General features: G+C 51.5%; 2 protein-coding genes across 3 annotated transcripts in view; one reads left to right on the forward strand and one right to left on the reverse strand.

The window, feature by feature from the left end:
* Positions 1-15,529: 15,529 nt before the first annotated feature.
* Positions 15,530-26,529, reverse strand: part of ACADS (acyl-CoA dehydrogenase short chain) — a 379,518-nt gene continuing 368,518 nt past the window's right edge. Inside the window, exon 9 of the mRNA XM_060192980.1 lies at positions 15,530-15,541. The gene's annotated coding sequence lies outside the window, so the exon portion shown is untranslated. The remainder of the gene's footprint in view (positions 15,542-26,529) is intronic.
* CMKLR1 (chemerin chemokine-like receptor 1) overlaps positions 15,815-26,529 on the forward strand; it is a 35,833-nt gene continuing 25,118 nt past the window's right edge. For both annotated transcript variants that reach the window (XM_007525260.3, XM_060192978.1), the window contains exon 1: positions 15,815-15,978. The gene's annotated coding sequence lies outside the window, so the exon portion shown is untranslated. The remainder of the gene's footprint in view (positions 15,979-26,529) is intronic.

Genomic DNA, 26,529 nt, shown 5'->3' on the forward strand with positions numbered 1-26,529 from the left:
CTTCTCCAAAACAGAAGATTCCGGGTGCAACTGGGTGACAAGTCTAGCAGATGGAGACTTGTCTCAAGTGGTCTCCCCCAGGGCTCTGTTCTGGCTCCTACGCTATTTAATATTTACATCAATGACCTCCCAGAAACTTCTTCAAGGAAGTTCATCTACGCCGATGACATCTGCTGTGCAACTCAGGCATCCAAGTTCGACATCCTCGAGGAAACACTCACGAAAGACATGTCTCTGATATCTGATTACTGTAAAAAATGGCGACTAATCCCTAGCACTGCAAAAACGATATCATCCGTTTTCCATCTACACCATGCCTCGGCCTCGCGTGAGCTTAATGTGCAGCTTGGCGATACAAGAATCCGGCATGAAGCCCAGCCAGTCTATCTTGGCGTTACTCTCGATCGCACTCTGTCATTTCACGAACATCTCATAAAAACTGCAGCAAAGGTGGGCGCGAGGAATAACATCATTGCAAGACTGGCCAGCTCCTCATGGGGCGCGAGCGCTTCCACACTACGATCATCATCTCTGGCATGATGCTATTCCACTGCAGAATACTGTGCCCCAGTATGGTTCCGTAGCCCCCATGTCCACTTGGTCGATTCCAAATTATATTCCTCCATGAGGATCATTTCTGGAACCATCCGTTCCACCCCGGTTCCATGGCTGCCAGTTCTTAGCAACATCGCCCTGCCAGATATTCGTCGGGATGCGGCATCATCTAAGTTCATTTCCCATGCCTATGCTCGACCGGACCTGCCAATCTACGCGGATATCTTCGCCCACCCTGTCCAACGCTTGACGTCTCGTCACCCAATCTGGTCCCCTATGCCTACACTGAACTTCTCTGTTCCAGACTCTTGGAAACAGAGTTGGCAGTCAGCTGAGGTAAAGAATAAACACCTCATCACAGACCCCTGCGAGCGTCAACCCGGCTTTGACCTAGCACGTTATGATTGGGCCCTCCTCAATCGCTATCGAACAGGCCATGGCCGGTGCGCCTCTATGTTCCATCGCTGGGAGCCAGAGACGACCCGAACTGCCCCTGCAGCTCCAGACAGACTGTCAACGACTGCCACCTCTCCAGATTCAAAGGAGGTCTCGAAACTTTCCATCAGGCTCAACCTGACGCTGTTGACTGGCTACGGAAGAAGGGCAAACGCTAGAAGAAGAAGAAGTTTCAGTTGCAATGGAGAGAATTATTATTATCATTACTATTAAGTTTTATTTTACCAGAGCACTGCTCAGCCCTGGCTTATGATGCTATGGGGAATTATTGAACTTGAGACCCTGGAGCCTCAGGCAAGAGAGTGAGAGAATGATTTGCTTAACAGACAATAAACAGACAGATGGCAGGTAGGACAGACCCCATCGTCACTGACAAACGTGGTGCTCACACCTGGACTCCCAGGACCTCACCCCTACCACTGCGCCAGCTCCCAGTAAAGAGAATGAGAGCAGAAGCCAGTGGTTCCCAGGCATGGGGTGGGGTGGGGTGGGGAGGGTGTTACTCCTGGTGTGGTTTAATTCGCTGCTTTGAGGCTTTGGGTCAGCCCAAGGAGGTGTCGCAGAGGCACAGCTGCAGCTCTGAGCTCTGGCCTGTCCCCATCAATAGGCCTCCAGACACAGGTGTCTCCGATTTGAAGATGACTCAGCGTTATCTCCGTGGTTATCTCCGTGGTTAAAGTAACGACACATGGGCCCTCAAAATGGCCTTAAATCGGGGATCTGTGCTATTTAGGCCACTCGCAATACACTCTCCGGACAATCTAATTACATGGCTGGGTTATTTTTAATTTCATGGGGCAGTGTTTGTCAAACCTCAGTCATCCCAGCACCACCTTGCCCGTTTCCTGGGCTTCCAGGGTCTTGCGTTTCATGGTTTTATTTAAATTTACTCAGCGAATTATCAGTCCTCGTATCCACTCGGTACCACTAAGTGTAGCTCCAAAGGAAAATTTGCTTGGCCACAGAGAATACAAATCCTCTCCCTCTCCCTCTCCCTCTCCCTCTCCCTCTCCCTCTCCCTCTCCCTCTCCCTCTCCCTCTCCCTCTCCCTCTCCCTCTCCCTCTCCCTCTCCCTCTCCCTCTCCCTCTCCCTCTCCCTCTGTCTCTGTCTCTGTCTCTCTCTCTCTGCAAGTAGGAGATTGCAAGAGAAGCCACCCTTCCAATAAACAAGGGAAAGGAAACAATGAGATTAAAAGCCTGCTGGATACTGTTTCCTGCCCCAGGTCTGAATCCCAGCTTGCTTCTGCTGGGTTGTAAAGAGAGTCTGGCAAGTGTTGGAGGTGTGAAAAGCTTGTTAGCATCCAGTTGAGACTTTGTAAAAGTGTAATTAGAAGGATCCAGAAAAGAACTGAAAGAGAGTAGCTTTCAGGGTTGTGATTCAATGCTTATTAGTATCTTCTTTTTTTTTTAATATTTATTTTATTTATTTATTCCCTTTTGTTGCCCTTATTGTTTTATTGTTGTAGTTATTATTGTTGTTGTCGTTGTTGGATAGGACAGAGAGACATGGAGAGAGGAGGGGAAGACAGAGAGGGGGAGAGAAAGACAGACACCTACAGACCTGCTTCACCGCCTGTGAAGCGACTCCCCTGCAGGTGGGGAGCCGGGGTTCGAACCGGGATCCTTAGGCCGGTCCTTGTGTTTTGTACCACCTGCGCTTAACCCGCTGCGCTACAGCCCGACTCCCTCTTTTTTTTTTTTTTAAGTAGGATTCTTTCGTTTCTTTTTTTTCTTTTTATTTATTTATTTATTTATTTATTTTAATTTTTTTATTTAAGAAAGGATTAATTAATCTTTTTTTAAAGATCTTTATTATTATTATTTATTTGGATAGAGACAGAACAATTGATAGGGGAGAGGAAACAGAGAAGGAGAAAGATAGGCAGTGATGCACCTGGTTAAGTGTGCACAGTACTGAGCACAAGGACCCGCACAAAAGGATCTGGGTTCGAGCCCCTGCCTCCCCACCTGCAAGGGGACACTTCACGGGTGGCAAAACATGTTTGCCGGTGTCTTTCACTCCCCTCTCTATCTGTCCCTCCTCTCTCAATGTCTCTCTGTCCTATCCAATAAAATTAAAAATTGTCTCCAGGAACAGTGGATTCATAGTGCTGGCAGCGAGCCACAGTAATAATTCTGGAGGCAGAGAGAGAGGGAGAGGGAGGGAGAGAGAGGGAGAGAGAGGAGGAGGAGGAGACAGAGGGACACCTGCAGCACTGCTTCACTGCTTATGAAGCTTCCTCCCTGAAAGATGGGGCTGCAGGCTTGAACCTGGGTCCCTGTGCATGGTAATATGTGCACTCAGGTGAGCCACCACTGGCCCCAGTGCTTAGTGCCTCGTCCCTCATGGAAGGTCTGGGGCATCACTCAGATTTGCTTGTGTGTGTTCCCAGCTCTTAGAAAGCCGGTTTAGACTATGATATTTCAGCTTCAAGTTTCCTGGCTTCGCCTTTTCCTCTCTCAGCCACAGCGAAACGGTCTGGGACTGGAGGTCTTTTGAGCTTCTCACCTGTAAGGTGAAGAGCCACTGACTGGGGGTCAGGCAGTGGCACACCCGGTTAAGTGCACATATCAGCAAGCGCAAAGACCTGGGTTCAAGCCCCTGCTTCCCACCTGCTGGCAGAAATGCTTCCTGAGCAGTGAAGCAAGTCTGCAGGTGTGTATTTTTGTCTTCCTTTATCAGCTTCCTCTTCTCGGCATGAAGTAGCCTCCTAGGGCCGCATGAGGCTCTCAGAGAGCCTTGTCTGAGCACCCACCCCCACCCTAACCCCCCGCCCTGGGGGTAGGCAGGCTGTGGGCACTTGGTGGCAGCTGTGTGTTCTGTAGGTTTCCAGAGACAGGAACTGCAGCACCCCCTGGCCAGTGCTCCCGGGCTTCCTCCTGACCAGGCTGTGGGGTAGAGGGTGGGATCCTGTTTACGTGGCTACCTCCATCAGAACTTCTCCACTGGTTAGCTGGCTTGAAGAGTGTCCCATATCAATTGATTTTTAAAAAATTATCTTTTTTATTGGATTGAGATAATCAGAAGTTGAGACAGGAGGAGGAGATAGAGAGGAAGAGAGACAGAGAGACACCTGCAGCCCTGCTTCACCGCTTACAAAGCTCTCCCCCTGCAGGTGGGGACCAGGGGGTTCAAACCTGGGTCCTTGCGTGTTGTACTGTGTTCTCAACCAGGTGTGCCACCACGCAGCTCCCATCTCAATTTTTTTTGTATATATATTTTTTATTTTATTAAAAATTTTTTTTGCCTCCAGGGTTATTGCTGGTGCTTGGTGCCTGCACCGCGAATCCACTGCTCTTGGAGGCCATCTCTTTCCATTTGTTGCCGTTGTTCCTGGATAGGACAGAGAGAAATTGAGGGAGGAGGGGAAGACATAGAGAGTGAGAGAAAGACAGACACCTGCAGACCTGCTTCGCCACTTGTGAAGCGACTTCCCTGCGGGTGGGGAGCCAGGGGCTCAAACCGGGATCCTACCGCCGGTCATTGCACTTGACACCACGTGTTCTTAACCTACTGTGCTACTGCCCAGCCCCCTAACTCCACGCCCGTCCTTCTGTCCTTCTTTGGGGACAGCTGAGGGATGTGCTGGTTCACTGGCAGAGAAGTCTGACATAGCCCTCATGGAGCACCACCTGCTTTCTATAGTGTGGAGCTGAAAACCACGCTACACAACCATGTCTGTAACACGTGATGCATTGCACACATGCGCACAGGCATGCAATGCATAATGGGTATCATGCATCACACAGAACACATCTACCCTGTGACATGCATGTGGGCACTTAATACATAGCTGTACATGTTTATATAATGTATACATAAGTGACATGCTGAATCTATGGTGTCAGCTAAACGAGACTGTATCACGTATCTCTGTCTCTCTGCCGCCAGGGTTATTGCTGGAGCTTCGTACGAATCCACTGCACCTACAGCCACTTTTCCTTTTTATTTGGGTAGGACAGAGAGAAACAGAGAGAAGAGGGGGAGATAGAGAGGGACATTCAGCCTGGCAGTGTGGGAGACCGCTAGTGCCCACTGTCGTGTGTCAGGAAAGGGCAGGCTGGACATACAGAAGGGGGACAAGCCCATGCCTGGGGCGTAAGGCTGCCGGAATGGCCAGGAGTAGTGGCCTCAGTCGAGGGGAGTCTGTGAGCCTGCATCCGGCCTGGACTTGCACACAACCCCCCTCAGTGGTGGAGACAGCTAGAGGACTGTGGGCGGCCAGGGGGCGTGTGAACCTGAGCCCTGCAGCCCTGGGGGGTGGGTGGGGATGCTTCAGGAGTTACTGTTGTCAAAATCTTCATCTGAGTTTATGACAGTTGACACAGAGTTTCACACGAGGGGGAGAAGCACAGTTATAGGTGGCATCAAGGACAGAACGGGTCCTGCACCCTCCCAGCTGACCTGTCTCTCAGCTGCAGGAAGGTGGGGAGTTCGGGAGGTGGGGAGGGGCTAGTCTCAGCTTCCCTTTGATGGATTCTGTGAAGTCTTAGCTCTCTATCCCCTTTCTCTCGCCTAACATCCCACAAAAGGAGTCTCAGGCCTAATCTCACATGCTCCAGTCCCTTGACGCTGGTCTTCTCCAGGTCACAGATCCTTCCAGAAGCCAGTGACATCAATGAACATGCTCCAGTCCCTTGACGCTGGTCTTCTCCAGGTCACAGATCCTTCCAGAAGCCAGTGACATCAATGAACCCTCTCTCTGTACATTATTGCCACCAATAATCGATAATCGGAAGAAGCTTTGGATCAGTGGAGCCCGGCTGTGGGCTGCTAGGTAGCTCCAGGATGCCAGTCTTGATTTGTGTGGTTCAGCCAGGGAGGTGAGGTGTATATGTGTGTGTGTGTGTGTGTGTGTGTGTGTGTGTGTGTGTGTGTGAGTGTGTACACCACTTCTCCAGAGGGTCAGGATGGCAAAGAGTGGGACACACACCTTTTTTTTTAAACTGCTGTTTTTTTAAAATTTTTATTTGTTTATTCCTTTTTGTTGCCCTTGTTGTTTTATTGTTGTAGTTATTATTGTTGTCGTTGTTGGATAGGACAGAGAGAAATGGAGAGAGGAGGGGAATACAGAGAGGGAGAGAGAAAAACAGACACCTGCAGACCTGCTTCATCGTCTGTGAAGTGATTCCCCTGCAGGTGGGAAGCTGGGGGCTCGAACCAGGATCCTTACTCCGGTCCTTGTGCTTTGCGCCACCTGCACTTAACCTACTGCGCTACCACCCAACTCCCCTCTCTCTTTTTTCTTATTTATTATTGGATAGAGACAGAGAGAAATTGATAGGGGAGGGGAAGACAGAGAGGGAGAGAGAAAGATAGACACCCACAGACCTGCTTCACTGTTTGCAAAGCGCCCTCCCCCACGGGTGGGGAACTTGAGGCTTGGATTGGGATCTTCGCACAGATCCTTGCGCTTCAGACTATGTGCACTTAACCCACTGCCATAAACCCGTGCTTTATCGTTCTTGAAGCTTCCATCTTGCAGGTGGGGAGTGGAGGGCTCAAACCTGGGTCCTTGTATACGGCAACATGTGCGCTTAAGCCTTATTTCTTATTTATTTATTTATTTTATCCTATTTTATTTTATTTCATTTTTTAAATTATTTATTTATTCCCTTTTGTTGCCCTTGCTGTTTTATTGTTGCAGTTACCATTGATGTCGTTGTTTGATAGGACAGAGAGAAATGGAGAGAGGAGGGGAAGACAGAGAGGGGGAGAGAAAGATAGACACCTGCAGACCTGCTTCACCACTTGTGATGTGACTCCCCTGCAGGTGGGGAGCCGGGGGCTTGAACCGGGATCCTTACGCCGGTCCTTGCGCTTTGTGCCACCTGCGCTTAACTTGCTGCGCTACAGCCCGACTCCCTATTTTATTTCATTTTTACTGGAGCACTGATCAGCTCTGGCTTATGGTGGTGTGGGTGATTGAACCTGGAACTTTGGAGCCTCAGGCAGGAGAGTCTCTTTGCATAACCAGTATGCTATTTACACCCTGCCCTATTTATATATTTATTTATTTAAAAAAAAACCTTAGTTGTGATTTTTTTTTTTCTTTTTGCCTCCAGGGTTACTGCTGGGGCTCAGTGTCTGTACCATGAATCCACCACTCCTGGAGGCCATCTTTTTTCCCCCCTTTTGTTGCTCTTGTTGTTGTAGCCTTGTTGTGGTTATTATTGTTGTTGGTGATGTCGTTTATTGTTGGATAGGACAGAGAGAAATGGAGAGAGGAGGGGAAGACAGAGATGAGGAGAGCAATACAGACATCTGCAGACCTGCGTCACCACCTGTGAAGTGACTCCCCTGCAGGTGGGGAGCCGAGGGCTCGAAGTGGGATCCTTATGCTGGTCCTTGCGCTTTGCGCCACACACGCTTAACCCGCTGCACTACCGCCCAACAACCCCCAGTTGTGAATTTTTTAGAATAAAAATTTTAAAAATATGGGTGGGGTGATAAAGAAGGAAAGAGAGAGAGAGAGAGAGAGACCTTTAGCACTACTTCACTGCTCCTGAAGCTTCCGCCTTACAGGTGGGCAGTGGGAGGGTTTGAACCTCAGTCTTTGCATACTGCCACAAGTGTGCTCAACTGGCATGCCCGCACCCAGCCCAGTGATGAGCATTTGTTGACAGCCTGCTGCCTGTATGAAGGAGGCACCACAGGTGCCCTCCACGACCGTTACTGTAATTGCATCCGTGAGGGGACCAAGGCTTAGAGAGGCCATGTCTTCGGCGATGGGGCACGATTCAGCCCCCCAGCTGGTCTCTTACAGCCCTCAGACTGTGGTCACCGCACCCTCTCCTAGGCCTGGGCCCTGAGCGGTTCATTAGGAGGTGGCCCTGAGTCACCCCCACCCTTGCCCCTCCCGCTGCCCCCTTGGCTCCTGGACCACAGGCTCTGGGCCAGGCTCTGTGGAGTGGGGCTCGCCCAGCTGGTCAGGAAGTTTCTTCATGTTTCTAGAACGGGTCCAAGTTTGCACAGTGGGGGCTGTTGTTCTAAAGGGTGTGCGGAGGGGCTCGGTGTGGGTGCCAGGGGGCCATGCCAGGGCCAGGTGGGGGTGGTGGTTGCTGAGGCCCCAGAGCCCTGGGCATCCCCAGCCGGGGCCTGAGGTCCCCCTTCCTGTGCTGTGTCTGGGCTGGTCGCTGAGTCAGACACCCCGGCGGGGGAGGAAAGACAAGCCCACACTCCTGTTGCCATAGCAGTCCTCCTGTTGCTCTGTGTTTTAAGGGTTTTATTACTTTTTTAATGACCCATATACAAGGGTAAGTGCAGACTCCTCGTCAAAACACAAGAGAAACTCGCCTCTCCTGCTGCATCCGAGTGAGGCTCAGGGGCCCTCTAAGGCCTTTGAAGGCTCCTGGGATCTCTGAGGGCTGGGGGACCCCTTCCCACATCAGTGCACCCCCCTCACCCACACACACATACACCCCAGACTGGCCCCATGGCACGTATGTGACTCTTATGAGAATGTCTGAGAAGGTTTTAAAAACAATCCCGCCCGTGTGGAGTTGCAGGAAGAGCGGCATGTCCTTGGCTTTGTGTCTGAGGACATAAGAGCCTCCGCTGGCCGTCCGACTCCCACGTACACAGTCCCTCAGATACGGGCCCTAGATTCAATCCCCAGCACCAACATCAGCCAGAAATGAACAGTACTTTGGTCTTAACATCTATCTCGCTTCTCTCTTTCTCTCTCTGAGAAATTGAGAGGGGAGGGGGAGATAGAAAAGAGAGAGGCAGTGAGACACCTGCAGCCCTGCTTCTCCACTCGTGAACCTTTCCCTCTGCAGGTGGGGAGCAGGGGCTTGAACCTGGGTCCTTGTGCACTGTAATGTGAGCATTTAACCAGGTGCATCACCACCTGGCCCCCTTTCTCTCTGTATATCTTTCATTAAAATAAACAAAGAAATATAGTTGTTATTTTTTTCTCCTCCAGGTTTATTGCTGGGGCTCGGTGCCTGCACCACGAATCCATTGCTCCTGGAGGCAATTTTTTCTCCTTTTGTTGCCCTTGTTGTGGTTATTATTATTTTTATTGATGTCATTGTTGTTGGATAGGAAAGAAACCTTGGAGAGAAATGGAGAGAGGAGGGGAAAACAGAGAGGGGGAGAGAAAGATAGACACCTGCAGACCTGCTTCATCGCCTGTGAAGTGACTTCCCTGCAGGTGGGGAGCCAGGGGCTCAACTGGGATCCTTACGCTGGTTCTTGCACTTTGTGCCATGTGCGCTTAACCTGCTGTACTACCGCCCGACCCCCAGAAAATAGTTTCGAAAAAAAGATCTGAGAGCAAGAGCAAATTGGATTTAGCCAGGAGCTAGCAAGCCTGACAAGATGGCAGACTGGTGTCTCCAGAAACCACCTGCTCAGGGCTTCTGGGTGGGGGATGAGTGGGGGAGAGGGGGCCCTGGGTGACATAAGGGTCTTCTCCCTCACGGCCTGTCCCAGCACAGATGAGGTAACATCATTGAGCAATGCTCCTGCATTCCTCAGTGGGGTGAGATTACAGGGGGAGGGGAGGGTGGGGTCAGCTCACGGTCTCAGGGGCAGCTCAGGCAAAGGTGCTGAGACAAGATGTGGTGACAACCCACGTGTGTGTGTGTGTGTGTGTGTGTGTGTGTACACACGTGTGTGCAAGCATGTCTTGTGCATGTGTGTGTGGCAGGGCTGGAGGGCTCCTGGGGCACTGGGAGGAGCCTGCTGGGGCTCTGAGCTGCCACTAGCCTCTTCTGCCTACCCCCACCTCCACCCCATGATAGTCACTTTCTCAGAACCAAGCCCCAGGTTTAACCTCCCACAGCGCCATAAGCCAGAGCTGAGCAGTGCTCTGGTTAAAAATAAAAAAAAAAAAGAAAGAAAGAAAGAAAAAAAAGAAAAGGAAAGAAAGGAAAGGGAAGGGAAGGAAAGGAAGGAAAGGAAAGGAAAAAAGAGAGAGAAAAACAAAAACAAAAGAGAGAGAGAAACTAGAATCCCAGTTCAAGCCCCCAGTCCCTATCTGCAGGGAAGGTTCACAAGCAATGAAGCGTGTCTACAGGTGTCTCTCTTTCACTCTCCTTTCCTTCCTTCCTTCCTTCCTTCCTTCCTTCCTTCCTTCCTTCCTTCCTTTCTATCTTTCTTCCTTTCTTTTTCTTTTTATTTATTTATTTTTAAATATTTATTTATTCCGTTTTGTTGCCCTTGTTGTTTTATTGTTGTTGTAGCTATTATTATTATTGTTATTGATGTCGTCATTGTTGGATAGGACAGAGAGAAATGGAGAGAGGAGGGGAAGACAGAGAGGGAGAGAGAAAGACAGACACCTGCAGACCTGCTTTACCGCCTGTGAAGCGATCCCCCTGCAGGTGGGGAGCTGGGGGCTCGAACTGGGATCCTTGCGCTGGTCCACGTGCGCTTAGCCCACTGCACTACCACCTGACTCCCTTATTTATTTATTTAATTTTATTTTATTTATTTATTCCCTTTTGTTGCCCTTGTTGTTTTATTGTTGTAGTTGTTATTGTTGTCATTGTTGGGTAGGACAGAGAGAAATGGAGAGGGGAGGGGGAAGATAGAGAGAGGAGGAGAGAAAGACAGACACCTGCAGACCTGCTTCACCGCTTGTGAAGCTACCCCCTGCAGGTGGGGAGCCAGGCCTCGAACCAGGATCCTTACGCGGGTCCTTGTGCTTAGCGCCACCTGCGCTTAACCCGCTGCGCTACAGCCTGACTCCCGTTTATTTATTTTTTAAAGAGAAAGTGAGTACAACATAATATTATTTCTATTTCCCCCCCCCCCTTTTTTCTTTTTGCCTTCAGGGTTATCACTGGGGCTCAGTTCCTGCACTACTAGTCCTCTGCTCCTGGAGGCCATTTTTTCCATTTTATTGGTTAGAGTAGAGGGAAATTGAGAGGAGGGGAAGACAGAGAGGAGGAGAAAAAGACACCTGCAGATCTGCTTCACCGCCTGTGAAGCGACCCCCCTGCACGTGGGGAGCCGGGGCTCAAACTGGGACCCTTCCACAGGTCTTTGTGCTTTATATTATGTGCGCTTAACCTACTGCGCCACCACTCCCCCTTCTTCTCCTCCTCCTCCTCCTCCTCCTCTTCTTCCTCCTCCTCCTCCTCCTCCTCCTCCTTCTTTTGCCTCCAGGGCTATTGCTGGGGGCTCGTGCCTACACTCTGAATCCACTGCACCCGGTAGCTATTTTTTTCGAACATGGGGCCAAGCACAAGGACCGGCGTAAGGATCCTGGTTCGAGCCCCTGGCTCCCCACCTGCAGGGGAGTCGCTGCACAGGCGGTGAAGCAGGTCTGCAGGTGTCTTTCTTTCTCTCCCCCTCTCTGTATTCCCCTCCTCTCTCCATTTCTCTCTGTCCTGTCCAACAACAACGACATCAGTAACAACTATAACAATAAAACAACTAGGGAAAAAAAAAGGAATCAATAAATACTAGAAAGAAAAAGTTCCCTAAGGGGTTTCACTGGAATAAAATCAGTATGTCCTGGGGCTGGGCAGTAGCACATCAGGTTAAGCGCAGGTGGCTCAAAGAGCAAAGACCAGCATAAGGATCCCGGTTCGAGCTGGCAGTTCCCCACTTGCAGGGGAGTTGTTTTACAAGCAGCGGTCCTTTTTTAAAGAAGTTGAAGAATGTTAACAAAAGAAGAGAAGAAAGAGAACAATGGATACGCTCACAGGAAGGAAAGAACTGAGGGCTGGGAAGACAGCACAGTAGTTTACACGACAGACTTTCATACCTGAGGCTCGTCATCTCCCAGGTTCAGTCCCTGGCACCACCACAAGCCAGAGCTGAGCAGGGCTCTGGCCAAAAAACAGGAAACAAATGGGCAAGTCTAAAACAGAGTATTTATGGTAGAGAAAAAATAAGTTGAAAACCTCCTCTGTAGCCAAATGCCAAGGCCTGGCGCTTATCATCTGAAAACTAAGATTCAAGAAATAGCGGTTGGTGGGAAGAAATCAGGTTAATTTTCATGTGCTAGCAGTCTGATCAAACAGTATCTGGCTCTCAGGCCCGGGTTCTAGGATATCATAGGAGGCGGGGGCTTGGGAAAGAGGTTGTGTACTGGGGAGCGGGGCCACCCACTCACCAGGTGTCTCTCTGGCATGGGGGCTCAGTGTGCTCTGACCCCGTGTGCTGAGTTGTTAAAAACAAGCTCAAGATCACGTATTGTGCAAGCCATGCTTCTTGAGGTCTTCACGCCGGCATGAGAGACCTCCCCCTGAGGCCATGTCTCTGCTCCTTTCCCATCTGTGCTGGACTGTGATATGTCAGACACACATATTATCAGTGGGAACATTCCTGACTAGCTGTTGTGTTACAAGCATCATGGGACAGCCTGAAGGAAGGAAGATCCTGACCAGTCCAGGGGGATGGGGGTCGTTAGAAATCAGAATGGAGACAGAGAAGCAGCTGGAGGGCCAGCCTTGCAAGCATGACATCCTGAATTTGATCTCCAGCATCACATGAGCCCGGGTGATGCTCTGTTCCCCCCCCCCCCTTTTCTCTTCTATTTTGATTCGATGGGACAGAGAGAAATTGAGAGGGAAGAGGAGAGAGACAGAGAGACACCCGCAGCCCTGCGTCACCACTCATGAAGCTTCCCCCCTGCAGGTGGGGGACCAGGGCCTTGAACCCGGGCCCTTGTGCACTGTGATGTGTGCACTCAACCAGGTGCACTACTCCCTGGTGCCTAGAATAAATAAATCTTAACAAGTGGCAAGTAGTGTCTCCCTTGCGTGCTTATCCCTTCACCAAAAAGCATTCGTCCAGTCAGCTCCGATGCATCTGTTTAGTGAAATTGTGGTGGGACAGTGGTCACATTCACCCACCTGCCAGGCTGGACAGCAGGTCTGGCAGGGTGCCCGCGCTCTGGCCATCCCTCTCACACCGCATGGAACAGTGCCTGCGTGCTCCGAGCTGTGTCTGATACTTACCTCCAAGGCCTTGGGATTGAAAATTAGAATTTTTAAAATTTTTATCTTTTTAAAGTCTTTTTTATTTATTTATTTTTAACCAGAGCACTGATCAGCTCTGACTTATGGTGGTACGGGGGATTGAACCTGTGACTCCAGAGCCTCAGGCATGACAGTCTGTTTGCATAACCATTATGCTATCTACCTTCACCCTAAGTCTTTTTAAAAATATATTTATTTATTTTCCCTTTTGCTGCCCTTGTTGTTTTTCATTGTTGTTGTAGTTATTATTGTTGTTGTTACTGATGTCATCGTTGTTGGATAGGACAGAGAGAAATGGGGAGAGGAGGGGAAGACAGGGAGGGGGAGAGAAAGACAGACACCTGCATAACTGCTTCACCGCTTGTGAAGCAACTCCCCTGCAGGTGGGGAGCTGGGGCCTTGAACCTGGATCCTTATGCTGATCCTTGCACTTTGTGCCACCTGCGCTTAACCTGCTGTGCTACCGCCTGACTCCCTAAAGTCTTTTTTAAAAATCTTTATTTACTATTAGATAGAGACAGAGATTGAGAGGGGAAGGGGAGATAGAGAGAGGGAGAGAGACACCCATAAACTGTTTCACCACCCATGAAACTTCCTCCCTGCAGGTGGGGACCAGGGGCTTGAACCTGGGTCCTTGCACACTGTAGTGTATGCGCTTAGCCAGGCGCACCATTACCTGACCCCCTGAAATTAGAATTTCTATTTCAACGACAGTGGGCCTGCTAGAGAGTGAACATTGCAGACTTCGTCTCTTCTGCCCCCTGCCTGACCTCCTCTGTTACAGAGTCCGTCAGTCACCCTCATCTCTGAGGAGAGACCCCCTCTACTTCAGGCCCAGGCAGAGTGCTGCAGCCAATCAAATCCTTTCCTCATCACAGGGCCCCTTCCAGCCTGGTGGCTGGTGGCTGAGTGACAGGATGGACCCCTTCCCCTCAGAGGAGGTGGGTTTAGGGTATGGGTCTGCCACCGTCTCCACTGTGCCAGTCCCCAGTTAAGCCTGCTCTGCCCACATGGGCTCTTTTCTCTCAGTTCTTTGTTCTTCTTGAGCAATTAAACCTTTATTTTGGATCAGGTCTAAAGGTAGCTGCTGTTTGTTCTGTTTGTGTTTGTCCTTGCAGGGTTTTGTCTGGGCTGACTCTCTGGGGTGTCTCCAGCCCTGTGCTCCTCTAAGGATCATCAGGTCGTCTTCCCACATGGTGTGTGTGTGTTGGGGGTGGGGCTCAGACCTGGGTTGTGTACGTGACAGAGCAGGCGCCCACCCCCACCCCACCCCCTGCAGGTGAGCTGTCCAGCTGACTCCTTATAAAAGCTCCTGGTCTGTTTGTTTACACGAGAGTTCTCCAAAAGCAGTGCTTCTAATTCTATCTCCCTGTGACATTTCTTCAGACCAAGCAGGGCAGCCTGGGTTTAAGTGCTTGGTGCCACCCGCATCACCGTGCAAGGCACCCAGGGAGGCTCTGTGAATGGCTGAGGGGGGCTCTGCCGTCTGGTCTCTTTCTGTCTGTCTATCTGTCTCTCCTTCTTCCTGTCTGGAATTGGAAAAAATAAAAAGGCCACCTGGAGCAGTGGAGTTGTGTAGGTGTGAGGTCCCAGCTACAATAAAATAAAATAAAATAAAATAGTAAAAATATGTAATTGATATTTGAATGTACAGAAATAAGATGGGATGAAGACATGACCCAAGCATTAGAACACAGGAGTAACACGTGGGAGGCCCTGGGTTCAACACTGGAGCCAGACCTGAGTGGTGCAGTAGTGGCTTTCTTTCATAAAAATAAATAAAGCTTAAAAAATTGAGACAGATGGGCTGGGGAGATAGTATACTGGTTATGGGAAAAACTTTCATGGGTGGCCAGGTGGTGGTGCACCTGGTTGAGCGCACGTTACTATGCTCAAGGACCTAGGTTCAAAACCCCAGTCCCTACCTGCAGGGGGAAAGATTTGTGAGTGCAGGTTTCTCTCTGTCTCCCTCTCTATATCCCCTTTCCTCTCAATTTCTGACTGTCTCCATCCAATAAATAAAGATAATAAAAAAATTTAAAGAAAAAAAAGACTTTCATGCCTAAGGCTCTGAGGTCCCAGGTTCACCCCCTAGCATGACCATAAACCAGGTCAGAGCAGTGCTCTGGTCTCTCTCTCTCTCTCTCTCTCTCATTAAAAAATGAACAGGGAGTCGGGCGGTAGCCCAGCAGGTTAAGCTCACGGGGTGCAAAGCGCAAGGATCTGCGTAACAATTCCAGTTCGAGCCCCCGGCTCCCCCCCTGCAGGGGAGTCGCCTCACAAGTGGTGAAGCAGGTCTGCAGGTGTCTGTCTTTCTCTCCCCTCTCTGTCTTCCCCTCCTCTCTCCATTTCTCTCTGTCCTATCCAACAACGACAACAATAACTACAACAACAATAAAAAACAAGAGCAACAAAAGGGAAAATAAGTAAATAAATATAAATATTTTTTTTTTTTAAAAATGAACAGCTAGGAGGTAGTTGAAGAGCTCCTTGTCCTGCAGTTGGGGGCAGGAAGGCGCTGGGGTGAAAGGAGGGGGACACAGAGTTGGGGGGTGGTCCAGCTGTGAGCTCTCCCCAGGCTGCCTGCAGCTCCAGGCTCCCAGCCTTTTGGGGAGCAGAGCCCCTGACCACCACGTGCTCCTGGTTTGTGCTCAGACAGTGGCCTTGGCTGGGCAGGACAGGAGGTGGGGCAGGCTGTGCCCCAGGGACTGCCCCCCAGTCTCCACCCACAAGCGCTGTGGGGACTGGCAGGGGCATTCTCCCGCCCCTCTGCGGCCCCACTCCTGCAGCTGGCCGCCCCCGCCCTCGGTCAGCCGGGTTTCCTGCTCCGCCCTCCTCCCTCCAGCTGTTTCTCCAGCGGGGCCTGTCCCATTCAGAGGAGCAGCAGAGCCGGGAGTGAAGGGCTCCACTGGAGGGTGCTGGGGCCCGGGATGCACAGTCCACTGAGGAGGGCGTGACCCAGAGAGGGGCATCTCCTGCCAGCCTGCCAGACACCAGGGTCTGCAGCCACTGGTACCCCTCCAGGTAAGGGGGGTGGGCTCTGACCTGAGCTGCCAGTGCCTGGGAGCCCTGTGGGGAGGTGGGGTGGGAGGCCCTTTGGCTTTCTTTGCAGATGAACTTTTTTTGTCAGAATGAAAGTAACCCCTGGGAGGACTCTGCCCAGTTTGTGTGCCTGCTGCAGCCAAGAGCAGAGGTGCCACAGTCTGCCAAGCGTGGGAGCTGGTGGGGTCCACCCTCAGCTCACAGCAGCCCTGACAGGAAGGCGCTGTCCATCCCAACTGAGGAAACTGAGGCTGGGAACCAGGAAGGGCCTGGCTCCGGGCAGCAGAGACAGTGTGTGTGTGTGTGTGTTGAGGGGGACAGATGCCTCTCTCCTCTTCATCCCTCGTTTCTTGGACTGGACACTCGGGGACTGGGATGTGCCTCTCCCCCCCCACCCCCATCTTACTTTATCCTCTAGCCTGGGCGATGCATTCCTTTCTCCCAAAGTATTCCTTTACGTACTTATTTTTATGGGTGAGAGATAGAAAGACCAGAACACCACTCAGCTGTGGCGCAAAGTGGTGGGACCAGCTTGGGAACTTCTCCCTCCCTCCCTCCCTCCCTCTGGTTTCTTCAGTACTCGGTGCCTGCAGGCAAGGATGGCACTGGGCTGCTCTCTTCCCCTCAGAGAGACGACTGTCCAGAGTTGGACCCCCTCGCTTTGGGGTGTGTCTTTGCTTGTGAGTCTTGAGGCCACCTTGCCGCCTGGCTCTCCCTGCTGTGTTCTTAGGGTGCTGTCTTCCTGAAGCTGCTGGAACCCAGCTCCTCACACCTCCTGAAGGGAGAGGAGGAGGGGGGAGTGGGGTTGCTTCCCATCTTCTCACAGACACAAACAACACCTCCTAGGGGCTGAGGAAGTGGTCCCTCACTTTGTCTTCTCTTCCCACTAAGGGGCCTGACCCGCCCCCACTTCCCTTCCGACACCCCCTCCCTCCTTTTCAAGACTCGTTCAGGCTGCTTCCTCCAGGCAGCCTCTAGGAAAGCCTCCTGAGAGCTTGCTAGCTGAGAACGTGTCCAGCTAGTCCGGGTTCCAGTGTGTGTGTTTGTGGCAGGGGGAATTCTCACTGAGCCTGGGGGCATTTCTGTGCTGGAGAGCCAGGAGCTGAGTTGCGCTGGGGCGGGGGGTGTGGGGTTCGGTTCCCGGTGCCCAAGGACCCTGTGAGGATGCCCGCGGAACTGCAGGGATAACTGGACTCTGGGCGAGACTTCTGCCCACGGTGGGGTCGCCTGTCTGCCAGCCCCTGCGGGTGCCTGCACGCCCCCCCATCTCGGCATCTGCCACACACAACATCAACACTGTGATGTCTCTCCTGCTGGCCCGGGGACATGAGTGTCAGTGCTCAGTCTTGCACAAAGCCTAGGATTGCAGGATTGCAGGAGGTACTAGATGCCCAGTTTCTAGTCAACGACTGCCACCTCTCCAGATTCAAAGGAGGTCTCAAAACTTTACATCAGGCTCAACCTGACGCTGTTGACTGGCTACGGAAGAAGGGCAAATGCTACAAGAAGAAGAAGCTGCAACTTTCTGTTTTTTAAGATATATATAGCCTCCAGGGTTATTGCTGGGCTCAGTGCCTGCACTACGAATCCACTGCTCCTGGAGGCCATTTTTCCTATTTTGTTGCCCTTGTTGTTACTCTTGTTGTAATTATTGATGTTGTTGTTGTAATTGTTGTTGTTGGATAGGACAGGGAGAAATGGAGAAAGGAGGGGAAGGCAGAGAGGGGGAGAGAAAGACAGACACTTGCAGACCTGCTTCACGGCCTGTGAAGCAACTCCCCTGCAGGTGGGAAGTTGGGGGCTCGAACCGGGAGCCTTACACTGGCCCTTGCACTTAGTGCCATGTGCACTTAACCCACTGCGCTACCACCCAACCCCCAGGTATATATATTTTTTATTATCTTTATTTGATACAGTAAGAAATCAAGAGGGAAGAGAGAGATTGAGAAGGAGAGAGACACCTACAGCCCTGCTCCACCACTCGCAAAGCTTTGCCCCTGCGGCCGGGACCGGGATCTTGAGCCCAGCCCGGGTCCTTGTGCACTGTAACACGTATACTCACTAGGTCTGTCACCACCTGGCCCATTGTACAGATGAGGACACTGAGGCCTGGAGGGGGGCTTTGTCGCTGCAGCCCCCTCGAGGGACCACAGTGCCTTGTGTCTGTGGTGCCCCATTGGGTGAGTCTGAATGTGAATTTCTTAGAACCGAGCTCTGTGGGGACAGCTATCTCTGCCTTGGTCTCGCTCGCAGTGCCCCAAGAATCATGCGTGTTTCTCAGGCGTGTGGGATCTGTTTATCTATTCATTATATTAGAGAGTTAATTTCGATTTACAAAATTGTAACATAATAGTGTATAACAATTGCCACCACCAGTGCTCTGTGCCTGTCCCTCCATGGGAAACTGCAGTGGTTCTCCCACGGTCACTGATACGGGCTGATTCTAGAACTATCTCTATATGTCTATGTATTTTCCCCATTTCTTTTTTTTTTTAGTGATCCTGCCTTCATTTCCTTTCTAGTTCACTCCTAAACCTATTACTTCTTTCAAGAGTCTTTCCATTTTTTCCCTCTTTCTCCGATAAGAGAAACTGTGCCTGATTTCCTCTGGCATTGCCTCCCTTTTAATGATCATAGTAAAACAAGATTCCTGGTGACCCACGCTTCGGGTCCTGGTGGGATTGGGGGTTCAGAGCCCTCTGGTTGACTTGCCCTATCATTTACCCCTTTGGGGGAGTATGGACCAGTGTTCTTTTTTGGGGGTGCAGAAGGTGAGAGTTCTGGCTTCCGTAACTGCCTCTCTGCTGGACATGGGTGTTGGCAGGTCGCACCATGGGTGGGTCTGCATTTAGAACCAGCTCCTTCAGGGGCTCCAAGTACTTGGGTATCCCTTTTCTCTTGCCTTTGTGCAGGTCTCTGGGCATGTGGCTGCACTGTGGCTTTCTCTGTTCCTTTCTGAGTACATATCTATGTGCTTCTGTGGGTCCCATGCTCTGTGTCAGCACTTGAGGCAAGAGGCTGGGAGAAGAACTGAAACCCCATCTGGGAGGACCACAGGGGGACCGTGTTTGCGATCTCCCACCCCCACCCTCTGCGTGTGGGCTCAGGAAGGACTAGAAGCCACAGCTCCCTGTCTTCTGATGTCAGTGGACGGAGGAGTGTGGTTTCCACACAGAGACAAGTGGTGTCATTCTGTGTGAAGCGGAAGTGGGGAATTTCAAGCCAGTGCTCGAGGAGCCTCCAGCTCGTTCCTGGAGGGTATCTAAGACTCACTTTCGCTTTATGAGGCCTTACTCACACTTCTGAATTTTGAGGTCCCTCCGCCCAGCTTCTGAGCCTCTGCAGAATTTGCCGTGTGACCTGAGGTGCTAGCTGTCTCGTGTGGGAATAAGGAGGTTGAATATTCCTTCAGCTCTGTCTGTAGCTGTGGTGAATCCAAACACATCTGATGGCTCAAACTAAACAGACTTTATTATTAGGCTGGGATTTCAGAATGGCTGAGAGACAGCCCACTGGATGGAACATTTGTTTACTTAGCATGTGTGAGGCCTGGGGTTCGAATCCCAGCAACACAAGGGAGCAACATGAGGAAACCCATGGATGGTGGGGCAGGGCTGGGATGTCTCCCCCCCCCCATCAAATTTTTATTATCTTTATTTATTTATTGGATAGAGACAGCCAGAAATCTAGAGGGAAGGGGGAGATAGAGAAGGAGAGAGACAGAGAGACACCTTTTGCCCTGCTTTACCACTCATGAAGTGGACTCCCCCCTGCCCCCTGCGCTGCAGGTGGGGAGCCAGGCTTGAACCCAGGGCCTTGTGCATGGTACCGAGTGTGCTTATTTGGGGGTACCACCACCCAGTTCCTGCAAATTTTCATTCTTGATTTGAGAGAGAGAGATTGGGGGCCAGGCAGTGGCACACCCGGCTTAGTGCACGTGGTATGAAGAGCAAGGACCTGCATAAGGACCTGGGTTCGAGCCCCCGGCTCCCCACCTGCGAGGGTGGGGGGGTGGCGAAGCAGGTCTGCAGGTGCCTTTCTCTCTCCTTCTCTAGCTCTCCTTCCTCTCTCAATCTCTGTCCTAGCCAATAAAAATAGAAACAACTGTCCACCAGGAGCAGTGGATTCGTAGTGCTGGCCCAGTGATAACCCTGGAGGCAAGAAGGGGGGACAAGAAAGAGAGGCAGGTGGGAGGGAGAAAGGAGAGACCCCACATCCCTGCTTCACTATCACGGAGCACTCCTGGTGCCGTCCAGTGTGGTGCCCGGGCACAGACCTGGAGCCCCACAGTTGGAAGGCATGTGCCCTGCCTGATAGGCTAGCTCTCTGCTCCTTGTCATCCTTCACAGGTGAGGAAAATGGAGCTCAGGGGGGTTAAGGGACTTGCGTGCGGTGGCATGACTCATGAGCAGAAGAACTGGGATTTGAACTTGGAAAGTTGTGGTTCTGTGCTGGGGTCTCCTTGCATACTGGAGTGTGTGTGAGCATGTGTGTGTATGGGTGTGGCTAGATCAGGAGGTTTCCTTGGGCTGAGTACCCCCACTCCACCCCCACCCCCAAAGCAGAGCTTAAGAGAAATGAAAGTTCTTGAATCCTTGTCCAGGACTCCGGAGTGAGTGGGGCCTCTGGGCACTGCAGGGTGTGGTTGTCCTGCCTGGGGTGGCCCGTGTATCTGAGTGTCCGGCCCCGGCCGGCAGTGAGGGGATGGCTGTTGTGTGTGGGGTTCTCTGTGGCTCCTTAGGGGGTGGGGAGGACGCCTGGAAGTGGTTCCCCATGAGGAGTAACAGGAGTTCAGGCTCAGGCTACAGCAGGAGAGAAGCTGGTGAGCCGCCTGCCCACAAGGCCCTGGTGGTGTGGGCGGCAAACAGCCTCACACCGTCACTCCACAAACAGTTGTTAGCACCTGCTCCCTGTCTACACAACAGGACGAGGGAGGAAAGGAGGCTTCTTTCCTGCCCCTGTGGAACTCAAGGGCGGAGGCTGGGATCACTGGGTCCTCACGCTCACCTGTGTTCCAGTGGGGAACGGCTTGGGCTGGGCCTGGGATGCAGGGAAGAGGCCCTGCGCTGACAGTCACTTTGTGCTGCCTCTGGACTTTCAGACAGAGTTGGGAAATCGTCGTATTGACTTCTCTACTGGGGAATTTTGGCCTTTTGCCGTGACGGGCACACACAGCAGAGGAAGAGAGCATGATGTTTTGTCCTGATGCATGGAACCAGGAGGCAGCCACCCCACAGACAGACTGTGCCCGTCTGCCTGGCAGACAGACAGCACAGGCGCTGGCTCCCCAGCCAGCTGCTCTGGGGTTCAGGTCCCGGCTCTGCCATTTCGGCTGGGTGTGGTTTTGGCTGGATGCAGCTTCTCAGCACGACTGGGAGGTGCAGTGGAGACACCCATCTTAATGCATGGAAGCCCACAGAGGGACCCGCAGTGGCTTATGAGCCAGGCTCCATGCCTAGACAAGGCCCTCTCGGACCCCAGCACCTCAAGGCCCTGTGGCATCATGCCTGAGCCCAGGAGGAGGCCTGGCTTCTTGTGGTGGCCACCCTGGGTAGACGCCTACCCCCAGGGTGGAAGTGCCCGGTGGCTGAGTCAGCAGTGGGTCAGCTGAGTGTCAGAATCGCTTCTGCTTTCTGGGTACACGACACAGCCCCCTTCACCACCCTCCCATCACCACCACCCTGGGCTTCTACTGTGGCATCTCTTGTGCAAGGGGGCGTGTGTGTATGTGTGCATGTGCGTGTGTGTATGTGTGCGTGCGCGTGTGTGTATGGGGTAAGGATGCCAGTCAGGAGAGCTGGTCTGCTGGGTACTGCCCTCTGGGACCCGCACTCAGGCGGTCTGGAGAGCTGGTGGGGAGAGGGCGTGGTGACCCCGGGGAGTTCCAGTCCTGATGGTGGCGCCAGGCTCTTTGTGACCTTGGCCGCATCATTCCACGTCTCTGAGCCTGGGTCCTGCATCTCAGAGCCGTGGGGAGAGCTTGGCAGTGCTCCAGAGGGAGCCGGAGAGGTGATCCCAGGTTGTGTGTATGGGGGGGGGCTTCAGTGCACACACACACACACACACACACAGACAAACACACGCACTCACACACACACACCATACACACACACACACACTCACTCACACACCACACACTCACACACTCACACACACACACTCACTCACACACCACACACTCACACACTCACACACACACACTCACACACACACACTCACTCACACACCACACACACACACTCACACACTCACACACACACTCACACACACACTCACACACCACACACTCACACACACACAACACACACAGTCACACACACACTACACACACACACTCACACATACACTACACACACACTCACACACTCACACTCACCACACACAGTCACACACTCACACACACACCACACACACAGTCACACAGTCATACACACCACACACACACACTCACACACTCACACACACACACCACACACACATACTCACACACACACACTCACACACACACACACACTCACACTCATACACTCACACACACACACACCACACACACAGTCACACACTCACACACACACCACACCACACACTCACACACACTCATACACACCACACACACACACCACACACACTCACACCCACACTCACACGCACACTCACACACACACTGACACACACCACACACACTCACACACACACTCACACACACACTCACACACTCACACACACACACCACACACACTCACACTCACACACACACACTCACACACACATACACACACACACTCACTCACACTCACACCCACTCACTCACACACTCACACACATACACTCACACACTCACACACACACCACACACACACACTCACACACCACACACACACCACACTACACACTCACACACACACTCACACACACACATACACTCACATACACACACTCACACACTCACTCACACTCACACACACTCACACACACACTCACACACACACACTCACACACCACACACACACCACACACACACACCACACACACACCACACTACACACTCACACACATTCACACACACACACACACACACACACACACACACACACACACACACACACTCACACACACACACTCACACACACACCCCACTGGCTGGGTTTGCTGTGAATTCCTGAGTGTGAGGAAGGGCCCAGAGAGTTTCTCTCTGAGCCAGACTTTCCCTCTGGCTGTTCTTGTCACGGTGGCCACAAACATCATGACTAGAAAGAATTCACACTGATGGGCTCAGAATACTGGGGCTCAAAATTTCCCTAAGGGGAGTCGGGCGGCTGTGCAATGAGTTAAACACACATGGCACAAAGCACAAGGACCGGCATAAGGATCCTGGTTCGAGCCCCCGGCTCCCCATCTGCAGGGGAGTCGCTGCACAGGCAGTGAAGCAGGTCTGCAGGTGTCTTTCTTTCTCTCCCCCTCTCTGTCTTCCCCTCCTCTCTCCATTTCTCTCTGTCCTGTCCAACAACAACGACATCAGTAACAACTATAACAATAAAACAACTAGGGAAAAAAAAAGGAATAAATAAATAGTAAAAAGAAAAAGTTCCGGGAGTCGGGCTGTAGCGCAGCGGGTTAAGCGCAGGTGGCGCAAAGCACAAGGACCGGCATAAGGATCCCGGTTCGAACCCCGGCTCCCCACCTGCAGGGGAGTTGCTTCACAGGCGGTGAAGCAGGTCTGCAGGTGTCTATCTTTCTCTCCCCCTCTCTGTCTTCCCCTCCTCTCTCAATTTCTCTCTGTCCTATCCAACAACGACGACAACAACAATAATAACTACAACAATAAAACAAGGGCAACAAAAGGGAATAAATAAATAAAATAAAATATTAAAAAAAAAATCTTTAAAAAAAAAAAAAAAAGAAAAAGTTCCCTAAGGGGTTTCACTGGAATAAAATCAGTATGTCCTGGGGCTGGGCAGTAGCACATCGGGTTAAGCACAGGTGGCTCAAAGAGCAAAGACCAGCATAAGGATCCCGGTTCGAGCTGCCAGTTCCCCACTTGCAGGGGAGTTGTTTTACAAGCAGTGAAGCAGGTCTGCAGGTGTCTATTTTCTCTCCCCCTCTGTCTTCCCTTCCTCTCTCCATTTCTCTCTGTCCTATCCAACAACAACAACAACTATAACAACAATAGAAATAATAACTACAACAATGGCAACAAAATAGGTAAAAATGACCTCCAGGAGTAGTGGATTCATAGTGCAGGCACCGAGCCCCAGCAGTAACCCTGGAGGCAAAAAAAAAAAAAAAAAGGATGCTAGCAGGATTATAGCTTTCCTTCTGGAGAATTCTGTCCTCACTGCTCTCTTCAAAAGATTATTTAGGGAGTCAAGTGGTAGCGCAGTGGATTGAGCACACATGGCACAAAGCGCAAGGACTGGCGAAAGGATCCTGGTTCCAAACCCCGGCTTCCTACCTGCAGGGGAGTCGCTTCACAGGCGGTGAAGCAGGTCTGCAGGTGTCTACCTCTCTCTCCCCCTCTCTATCTTCCCCTCCTCTCTCCATTTCTCTTTGTCCTATCCAACAACGATGACATCAATAACAACTACAACAATATAACAACAAGGGCAACAAAAAGGAATAACTAAATATATTTTTTTATTCCCTTTTGTTGCCCTTGTTGTTGAGGAAGCTTCATGAGCAGTGAAGTGGGGGTGCAGGTGTCTCTCTGTCTCTGTCCTTCTCAGTCACCTCCTCCCTTTCAATTTCTGGCTATCTCTAGCTAATACATAAATAAAGATAATACCAAAAAAAAATTTTTTTTTAAAAAGTAAAAGATGGAGAGACAGAGACCTCCAGTCACACCGCTCATGAAGCATCTCCCCTGTATGTGGCTCGAACCCAGGTCCTTGTGCGTTGGTAACGTGTGCACTCAAATGGGAGCACCGTTGCTGGCCCCCTATTTTATTTATCTGACACGGGAACGAGTTTTCACATGAGAGAAGCCAGTGCCACTCCAGTACATTCGGTGCTGAGCTGGAACCAGGAGCCTGGAAGTCCTGCATTCTACTCACTGAGCTACTTCCCCAGCTGCCGGGAGACTTTGATCTTGGGCTTGGTAGCTTCTAGAGGCTGCCCACACCCACACCCACACCCACACCCACACCCACACCTGTTGATGTGGGCCTCTGGCTTCTTTGCAAAGAGTGATTTATTCATGTTTGCTATGTCAGGGCTTCACAAACCTGTGTGAGTCTCCTGCTACAGGTGGCCCCTCCATTTTTTCCCCTTTCAATCTCAGCTAGAGAGAAACAGGAGAGAGAAGAGAGACACCACAGCACCAGTCCACTGCTCAAGAAGCCGTGCTCCCATGTGGTCACCAGGACCCCAGACCACAGGCACCCGTTAGCTGCTGAAGTATGAGTTTTCTTCAAGCCCTAAACGGATTCATTGACTATTTATTTATTTGCTTGTTTGTTTATGAGCCAGAGTATCACTCTGGCACATGCAGTGCTGGAGACTGAACTCAGAACCTCTTGTTTGAGAGCCCTGTGCCCTACCGGCTGAGCTCTGTTTTGCCTTCTCTGTTCCTTTTTTTTTTTTTTTTAAATTTATGTACTTTAAAAAAAATTTATTTTCCCTTTTTGTTGCCCTTGTTGTTTTTCATTGTTGTTGTAGTTATTGTTGTTATCGGTGTTGTCGTTGTTAGATGGGACAGAGAGAAATGGAGAGAGGAGGGGAAGACAGAAGGGGGAGAGAAAGATAGACACCTGCAGACCTGCTTCACTGTTTGTGAAGCGACTCCCCTGCAGGTGGGGAGCCGGGGGCTCGAACCGGGATCCTTTTGCCACGTGCGCTTAACCTGCTGTGCTATACCGCCTGACTCCCATTTATGTACTTCTTGTGGTATGGAGACAGAGAGAACTGGAGAGGGGAGGGGAAGAGAGAGGGAAAGAGACAGAGAGACACCTGCGGCTCTACTTCACCACTCATGAAGCTTTCCCCTTGCAGGGGCGGGGCAGGGGCTTGAACCCAGGTCCTCGTACACTGTTGTATGTGCACGTGATCAGGTGTGCCACACCTGGCCCTTCTTCTCTGCTTCTTCTCTGTGCCTCCTGCCGCCACCCAGCTTCACAGAGAAGCACCCGTGTGATGGTGCAGGGCCTGAGACCCATCCTGGATAAGCTCTCCCTCTGGCACCCTTATCTTAGGACACTCCTCTCCCTGGCTTTCTTTCCGGGGTGGGGGCCTCACAGGTGTGCCGTCTCACTGACCTGGACCACAGCTTTAGTCAGACGGAGAGAGAGGGCCAGGCGATGGCACACCTGATCAAGCACTAAGCCCAGGAACCTGCTCAAGGACCCAGTTGAGCCCCCGGCTCCCCACCTGCAGGGGAGTCGCTTCACAAGCAGTGGAGCAGGTCTGCAGGTGTCTCTCTGTCTCTCTCCCTCTCTCCCTCTCCCACCCCCTCTCAATTTCTCTCTGTCCTATCCAATAAAATGAAAACACTGGCCGCTAGGAGCAGTGGATTTGTAGCACCGGCACTGAGCCCCAGTG

The sequence above is a fragment of the Erinaceus europaeus genome, chromosome 6 (genome assembly GCF_950295315.1).
Source record: "Erinaceus europaeus chromosome 6, mEriEur2.1, whole genome shotgun sequence".
In the NCBI taxonomy this organism is placed as follows: Eukaryota; Metazoa; Chordata; class Mammalia; order Eulipotyphla; family Erinaceidae; genus Erinaceus; species Erinaceus europaeus.